The 8,673-nt window shown below is 37.3% G+C and overlaps 1 long non-coding RNA gene across 2 annotated transcripts in view; it reads right to left on the reverse strand.

Moving 5' to 3' along the window:
• Positions 1-240: 240 nt before the first annotated feature.
• Positions 241-8,673, reverse strand: part of LOC139357548 (uncharacterized) — a 49,361-nt gene continuing 40,928 nt past the window's right edge. The window contains exons 2-4 of one of the 2 annotated variants that reach the window (XR_011610952.1): positions 2,399-2,447; positions 1,696-1,789; positions 241-1,432 (exon numbers count right to left, since the gene is read on the reverse strand). This is a non-coding gene — a long non-coding RNA (uncharacterized lncRNA). The remainder of the gene's footprint in view (positions 1,433-1,695; positions 1,790-2,398; positions 2,448-8,673) is intronic. The other variant, XR_011610963.1, reaches the window with a different exon arrangement.

Below are 8,673 nucleotides of genomic sequence, written 5' to 3' on the forward strand. Positions count from 1 at the left end.
CCAGCACCCAGATTTATGACCTACAAAAACTATGATCGTAAGTACACATTGTTTCAAGACACTAAAGTTTTTGTAATTTGTTATGCAGCAAAAGAAAACCAACATAAGAACACAGTCTGCAAGATTATATTGATAGGAAAAACAGAATAAAGATAGCCAAAGACTAGAAAGAGAGCTGAAGATGGCTACAGTAATATACAAAACTTTTTCCTATAAAACTCCCACAAAGGATCCAAATTGGAAACCAATCAGTATATAGAAGAGGAGGGAGCTGTGAGGCTGAAATCAGGAGGGGCCAGAGGGAAAGGGCTTTGAAACAGCTGGGACAGATAGCCCCACCCCTTTCCTGTGTATGTAAGACAGCAGGTAGCAGCAGTCTGCCCCAGCTGAATCCTTAGAAGTAGTCTCTAAAAGAGTGTGTTTCATCTAGAGAGGACACAAGATGAGCTAAAAATAGAGAGAGAGAGATTAGCAGAGACTGCAGTAACTCTGGGCCTCTACCATGGACTTGGACCAAGGGAAAGAGAAGACCCCTCCACTCATGGAGACGGTGACTCACATAAGTTATTATCCAAATCAGTCTCCTTTAGAGAGTAAAAGGGGACACTATTAGTAATTATGATATAACAACAGGAACAAACTGGGAAGTGTGGTCCCCCTACCGGAGAGTGGAATGAGCTAAAATATTTGAGCCCACAGCAAAGTTTTCCTCTGGCTGTTGTGGAGGCTTCTGTCTTCTTAACCCATTCCCCATTCGCTACTATCTTTTGACACAATCCGCCCACATATCCAGAGTCTGCAGGCAAAGTCATAGCACTCATGGAAGACTTTGAGTAAAAAGACCTAAAATGAGCAAAAGAAGTACATGTCAGCTACCTTTGGTAAAGTCTACACAGTTCTTTATTCATTTATAAAGAAACTAAAAATATTTGCTTTTATGGAAAAACCAAGGGCATGAAAAAAAATTCAAGATGAACAAACATAAGCACCGGTCTTATATGAAACAGAAATGACATAATAACAGAAGAAAATGTTGAAGACATTTTAATCTCAAAAAGATTTAAGAAGCTCTGCCATGAATGAAACAAGAATAAACAATTTACAAAAAAGGAGCAAGCCATGAATAAGAAAGGGTGCTTAGAAATTAAATACATTTGCGGTCAGGCGCGGTGGCTCACACCTGTAATCCCAGCACTTTGGGAGGCCAAGGCAGGTGGATCACCTGAGGTCGGGAGTTCGAGATCAGCCTGACCAACATGGAGAAACCCTGTCTCTACTAAAATACAAAATTAGCCGGGCGTAGTGGTGCATGACTGTAATCCCAACTACTCAGGAGGCTGAGGCAGAAGAATCGCTTGAACCCAGGAGGCATAGGTTGCCGTAGTTGGAGATCGCACCATTACACTCCAGCCTGGGCAGGAAGAGCGAAACCCTGTCAAAAGAAAGAAGGAGAGAAGGAGAGAGAGAGAGAGAGAGAGAGAGAGAGAGAGAGAGACAGAGAGGAAGGAAAAGAAAAAAGAAATTAAATACATTTGCTAAAATTTAAAGCTAAATTGCTTACTAAATTGAATGGTTATGAATGACATAGAAAATGTAAACAAGGAAATCTCCCAGAATATTAAGCAAAAAGGTGAAGTGGGAAATTATGAATAAAAAATAAGTTAAGATTTATGGGCTGGGTGTGGTGGCTCATACCTGTAATGCCAGCACTTTGGGAGGTCAAGGTGGGCAGATCTCTTGAGCCCAGGAGTTTGAGACTACCCTGGGCAACATAGGAAGACCTCCATCCCTACAAAAAATGAAAAACTTAGCTGAGCATGGTGGTTCACACCTGTTAAGTCCCAGCTACTTAGGAGGCTGAGGTGGGAGGATCGATTTAGCCCAGGAGGTCAAGGCTACAGTAAGTTCTCATGGTGCCACTGTAGTTCAGCTTGGGCAACAGAGTTAGGCCCTGTCTCAAAAAAAGAATTATGGAGGAATAATTTAGAAGTTCCAAAAGCTATTTGATAGGAGTTGCACAAGAGAAAACCAAAGTAATAAATAAGGAGAAAAATGTCATTGAAATAAGACAGTGTCCCTGAGCTTAAATACATACTCTTTTCATATTGAAAATGCAATCTGAGTGCCAAGCACAAAGAGTAAATATTCATCCTTAGAAATCTTCTGACAAAGTTTGAAAACTTCAAATGTGAAAAGAAAATCTAAAGTTTGGTGATTTGAGGGTGGAGTAGGTTTCTTTACACATGAACTCCAAATGCTTGAAACAATGTGGCAATTCTTTAGAGGTTCTTAGGAAAAATGATTTTGAACCTACGTTTCTAAAAACCAGTTAATTATTAATCAAGTGTAAGAACAAAACTTAGACATTTTCTGACATGCAAAAAATTTAAAAACTTACCTCCCACATATACTCTTTCTTAAAAAATCAATTACTTGCATATGTATTTCTGTAAAAAAAAACGCCATGATGAAAACGTATGTCTCTTCTGTCAGTAACAAAAAAGAAGGAGAAATTCAGAAAAGGAAACAAACTGCTTTATCAACAAGTCATTTAAGCGTGAATAAAATTATGAGTTTATGAGTTATTGACAGAGTTTAAGAGAAACTACTTTTTCTTGATGCTTGGAGCTTTCACCACTAAATGTTACATATTTAATGACACAGGATTATTTTTTTTTTCTTTTGTGGTAAAACTACTCAGCTCTTCAGTAGATGATATGTACATAATAAGGGCATTTAGCTTTTTAAATTGACTTATATATAGCACATAGAAAAAGTATAGATGAGAAGGTAAACATTTTAAAATCTTTAAAATGTTTTAAAATCCAACTCACTAGGGAGACCCAGCTATAGGTACTTGAACACATGGAGAACCAGAAATGTTATTGCAGATACGATTTACTGCATCTCAAATGCTCCCATCCACTCCCAAGACTCTTCCATGATCTCATTTCTTTTCCCTTTTTCTCATACTTTTTTAAAATCATAGCTTCTTTAGTAAACAGCAGCAAATAATTTTTGATTCCTGGATTTCAAGGCAGTCTTCATTTGTACAACCGTGTCCATACTTAGCTTTCATAATGATGTATTTCAAGTATACTATGAGCTTTATTTTCTCATATAATAAAACCACAGGGATCAACTCCTTAAGTTCTTTAGCATATTAGTTACCATAACCCTAGAATTTGTAACAGATAAACCCTGAAATCTCACTGGCCTAACATACATAGACTTATTTCTTGTTCAACAGAGGGTGAAAGGGCAGGCATTTCACCTTCACTCAGTTATTCAGGGAACTAAGCTAACTGAACCTCTGCCATCTTCTGTATTTGATTCTCAGATAGCCTCAGACATAGACATCTAGCCAGCAGATTGTTTAAGAGAGAGAATAGAGGATTGTGGGAAGTTTCATGGAACACATCTAAAAGTGAGATACATCAGTCTGTCCACATTCCATTGGCCGAGACTTAGTCATATGTCCACACCTAATTGCAAGGGAATCTGGAAAATATGAAATATAATCTAGCTTACTGCACAAGGGGATGAGGAAAATAGGTTTGGTGAACAACAAGCCACTTTGTCCCAAAGAATGCTATTTAAAATGTTAACCAAAGTCTGAAATAACTGCAGTGTGGTTAACCACTGACTCAGCCCAATCTCATCAATTAGTTTGTAAGTAGCTGCAGGACAGGATACATGGTTTAAACATCTTTGCTTTCTTAGCACCTTCCTTTGCACGACTAGGTGTTAGAGAAAGTCCTGGAGGAATTAATTTACTTAATTATATTCTAGTAGCAAAGACAAATTAATGCGGCTACCAGAGTGAAAAATTATCTCCTTTCTCAATGAAAAAATCAAATCAAGTATTTTGAACTGATTATATTTTTATTAAAATAACTATAAGACAATGAACCCATAATTGGTTATTCCAAATAATAGCTGATTTAGTGATTTTCAATATTTGTTTTATTATTGAACGCAAAAGCAATGGTAAAGACTGCAAAATATAAACATTCTCTCATTTTTCTTAAAGGAACAAAAACATGCAAGAAAAATGTAATGATACAATAAATTGGTAACTTCCTAATTTGCTACAAAAGAAGCATTTATCAGGTGATGCTTACATGTGTATGCTGCAACAAACCATTAACGTAATAAACCCAAGTCTAGTAAATCAACCAAGCAAATAAGTCCTCAAATATAGCAGATGTTATAGGGATGCCTCAACCTCTGATTCACAGATCCCAATCAAAGGATGAGAGAGAGTAATGGATGGAGATAAAATTTCAAATATAGGAATTTTAGAAATGTGTAAATTGTTGGGCATAGTTTGTGAATCTGCAAACCAAATGAGGGTGCAGTAGCAGTGGAGAGAGCCATGCAAAAGCGATTCCAAAAAACATTCACTGTCTTTTGTAGTTTAATTATGAGCCATTACAGTATCAATTAAACCAAACCAAAGAGCATCAGAAGAAGTGTGATTGTGTGAAGAAGTATATGGGTACAAAAAAATTACCTTTGATAGATACATAAAACAAACACTCATTATCAAACAGTGATTATTTAAACATGAATATCATAAAGAAGATATCAAAAGTGAGGGCCAGGGAGTAGAATTATTTTTAAAATTTCAGTGGAGAGTCACAGTTACTAGTAAAGACAGAGCCTATGATATAAGCCTGGGGTGAGTGACTTAGATGGCATTCAGGACAAGACGGTTGAAGAGGAGAAGACCAGGACCTAAGAGGAAAGGATTATATATGAGAATAATCACATCATCAAGAAAGTTGACAAGACGGATGTTGAAGGACTGACATTAAGCCAGGTACTAAAAATCTCCAGACACAAAGGATTCAGGGCTCCATAGGTAACCACAACTCGAAGAGATAATACGTGGGTGGTCAAGCATCAGATCCAAAGTTTGATTTTCCTTTATTGGGGACGGGGTGAGAATAGTTTGCAAACACCAATAAAAATACAAGAGGGTAGAAAAGGAATGTGAGACAAAATAGGCACCAAGTGACAAGGCTAGGAGGGAAAGCAGTGTCCCCAGGGAAAGCTAGGAAAATGTAGCAGATTTTGCTAATGATGGACTGTTGTGTTTTCTTCACGTGAATAGACTTGAGGTGGTGGAATGCATTCCGTAAAAGGTGCTTCACGATCCTTCCAAGACTGAGTAGTGCGTTCAAAAGTGCTAACAGACCAAAACACGTGTGGGTCTGCTTTCCTCAAGCTCTTTTGTCCTCTGGGGAAGAGAAGCCCTATAAAATTTGAAGGCTAGACACTCAGGCTTGTAAGTCTAAAGAAAGAAAATGGCATTTCAGAGGCCAATTGTGACATAGTGTGTTTTACATTTTACTTGCTTTTGTTTTATATTTGGGAAGTGCTTAGCTTTTTGAATGGAAGTGGGGGGTTCCAGTAGTGATTAGGCCATCAAATGATGACAGCTAAATAGATCGGCACACTAGCTGGACTGCTGGATTTAATCAGGCAGATCTCATTTGGATTTCAGAATGATGCTCACATCTTTGTATTTGAAATGTGTTACAGTTTGCACTGTTATAAAAAGAACCTTACCAGACTTGAGAATATGAAAGGAGACAGGGGGAAAATTCCCTAACACATTGTTTTTTACCCCAGAAACCTTACAATATAACTTGTCATCATTTTTAGTATTTTGTACCCCTACAAGTTAAATGTGGTTTAGAACATTTCTAGAAAATTATCTTCAAGAAAAACTCAACTCAGGTATACCTTGGGGTACAGCGTCTTTCACAAGTTGAGGTCCAGATACATTTATGCATAATTCAAAATTATGACTTTCAGACTTTATGACCACAATCCAGAGCAAGAAATGCATTTTATATTTTAACCTATTATACATATATATTAATAAATGTATACATTAATAAAGGCACATACTACACATATTAAATAAGATTTTAATAGAAAATATTTATTCTTTGGAATCAAATGCACTATCATATTTTTATTTTATCTCCTATTTTATATGCTGGTCTAGTAAAATGACTTCATGACCTACCAATTGGTCACAAATAACAGTTTGAAAAACATGTTTTTAAATGGCAATATGGAATTGCTCTATGCTTTGCTATTTCTATTTCTTCAGTCTCTGAAATAGAACAAATGGCACTCTCTTTAAAAAAAAAAACCGCCAATAACCAGAATAAGTTAAAATCGTACAGTAAACAAAACAGTTGCTATTTAATGAGGGCCAAGCAGAGAGCTAAATTTTTGCATTCATTATCTTATTTAATCATCACAGCAACCCTATGAGGTAGGTACTTTTTTCAAGATACATTCCCCATTGTAGAAATGATGGAAGTGAAAGTGTTAATACAACAGTACACTGTATTGCCCATACCACCCCATATTTCCTCACCACAGTTTACTGGGTACTAGTGGGCACAGCAGGGGATAAAACATGATCTACACCTTTAGGAATTTCTGCCACACTGTGTTGATCCTCTCACATGAAGCACAGTGAAAAGACTATACAGTATATGTCACATATTCCAGTTGATCAGACATTTCCATGTTCATTATCTTTGCAACTCAACTTCTTAAGGTAGTACAGCTTGAACTTCAGAAAACTCACACAATAGCTTTTAGAATTCTCATGCTTTTATCTCTTTCTATTTTTTAGTCTCTGGTATCAGATGGTTTCCATCTCCTCAAAATGCCGCTGCTAGTTATCTAATTTAACATTGTTAGTGGCAGCCAGGGAAACTTTGAGATATAGCCATTTCATCAATTATCTCCAGCTGGGAGGATTTAGTGCTTTTTAAGTAAGGCCGCAATATCAAGTTCATCTACACTATTAGTGAGGTCTTTATCACTGCCAAGTTCAGAAAGTGCTGAAGCATTTAAAGTGTTTTTTGTCTTTGTACTTTGGGTATAGTTCATTTTCTTGCTCTTGCAGAACTTGGGTTTCATCTCCAAGAGAACCACCACTCAAAATCAAGTCAAGGCAGAATGATGGAATGAATGTACCTCAGGTCAAGCAAACAGTTAGCATTTACTGATGTCCCCCATGTTCAAAGTTCTATACTAGAACCGATAGGAACCTTCAAAGGGAATAGAAGTCTGATGTGATCATTAGTGCCGCTGATGAAGACTTCTACGCTTTCCAGACATACAGTAACGTCACACTTCTCTACCCCGGGAGTCAGGTGCGGCACAACGTCTTGCTTCACAGATGAGCAGAGTCACTTCCAGGTTAAGTTTTAAGAGCCGGTGTATGATTTACTATGCTCTCCCTTTCACTCTTTCCTTTCTGTTTCTCAGCGGTGATCCAAACAGGAGCTGCTTGGGCCCCAAAGTAAGGTAAACTGGAAAACAGCCCTGACTGACCCATGCTACATGGATGGTGTTGGGTAATAATAAAAAAATGAAAACAAAAACAAACAAACAAACAAATAGTTTTTGCTTTGAACCACTGAGTCTTGAGAGTTGTATTAGTCAACATACAACTGACCCTTGGCAAATTTAAATCTCTAAAGATATTTTAAAACAGCTCTAAAAACACACCAAAAAATGTAAGTGGAAAGTACAAATGAATAATGTAAATTATGTGTAAATAAAAGATAAAGGAGAAAATATGACTAAATAAGTAATAGTCATATAGAGGTTGAATATGGGTAGGAATTTCCACTTGAATTGTACAAGAGGCATGGGGAATAGGAGGTGTGCATGAAACACTGCGTAGAAAGGTGCAAAGGGAAAAATGAAGTCACATGAGCAAAGCTGCAGTTGATTTGTTTGGTGGAGCAAAGAACTAAGAATTGAAATACCTGAGAAAAGGAAGAAAAGGCAGCTGGGAGGGGGCTGCAAGGACCAGACATAGGTGTTCAGGCACTGATACTAGCTCATTTATTCTTCACTCATTCATTCATTCATGGATTCAATAATGATTATAAGCTAGGAACCCTACCAGCCAGATGCTTGGAAACTGAAGATGAGTGATTTTGTGATCACTAGTCTTAGACCTCATCATTTTTTAAGGTTCACATAAACAAACAATCCCAACATATTATAGAATTTCATACCAGACATTTGTGCTACCAGAAACACAAAGCCAGAAAGGAGTCAATTCACATATAGATTGTTGTAGGGTATAAATAAGAAGATGAAGGAATCTGGCAAGATTTTAAAACAAAACATGGCATTTGAACAGAATCTTCAAAAAGGATGGTTGATCATAACGATAAGGGGAAAAAAGGCATTTCAGTCAGGGAAAAGAGTATTTATTCAGTATTCATTGGGTCAACATGTTTTATATAGGTGTTTTCTTAAAGGACTCTGTATTTTTGTCTCACAAGAAGACTAATCAGTGTGTATTTATCAAACACACACTGTCTGCCAGGCACTGTGCTAGCCTTAGGATATGACAGTAGGGGAGATAGTCTCCCTTTCCTCACATTCTAGCTGGGGAAATGTGAGATACTTTATTGAACAATAATTAAAATAAATTGTGATCAGGGCTCTGACAGGGGAAAGCAGGTTGCTATACCAGCACATAGCAAGGGCACCTAATAGGGTCAAGACTACCTGAAGGAAGTTACCTTCGGTTGAGATGTAAAAGGTAAATAGGAGTTAGCCAGATGAAGAGGAAGGAGAGGAGAGTTTCAGTGAGAGGAACCAAGCTGTGGG

This window comes from Macaca nemestrina, chromosome 1 (assembly GCF_043159975.1).
Source record: "Macaca nemestrina isolate mMacNem1 chromosome 1, mMacNem.hap1, whole genome shotgun sequence".
Classification (NCBI taxonomy): Eukaryota; Metazoa; Chordata; class Mammalia; order Primates; family Cercopithecidae; genus Macaca; species Macaca nemestrina.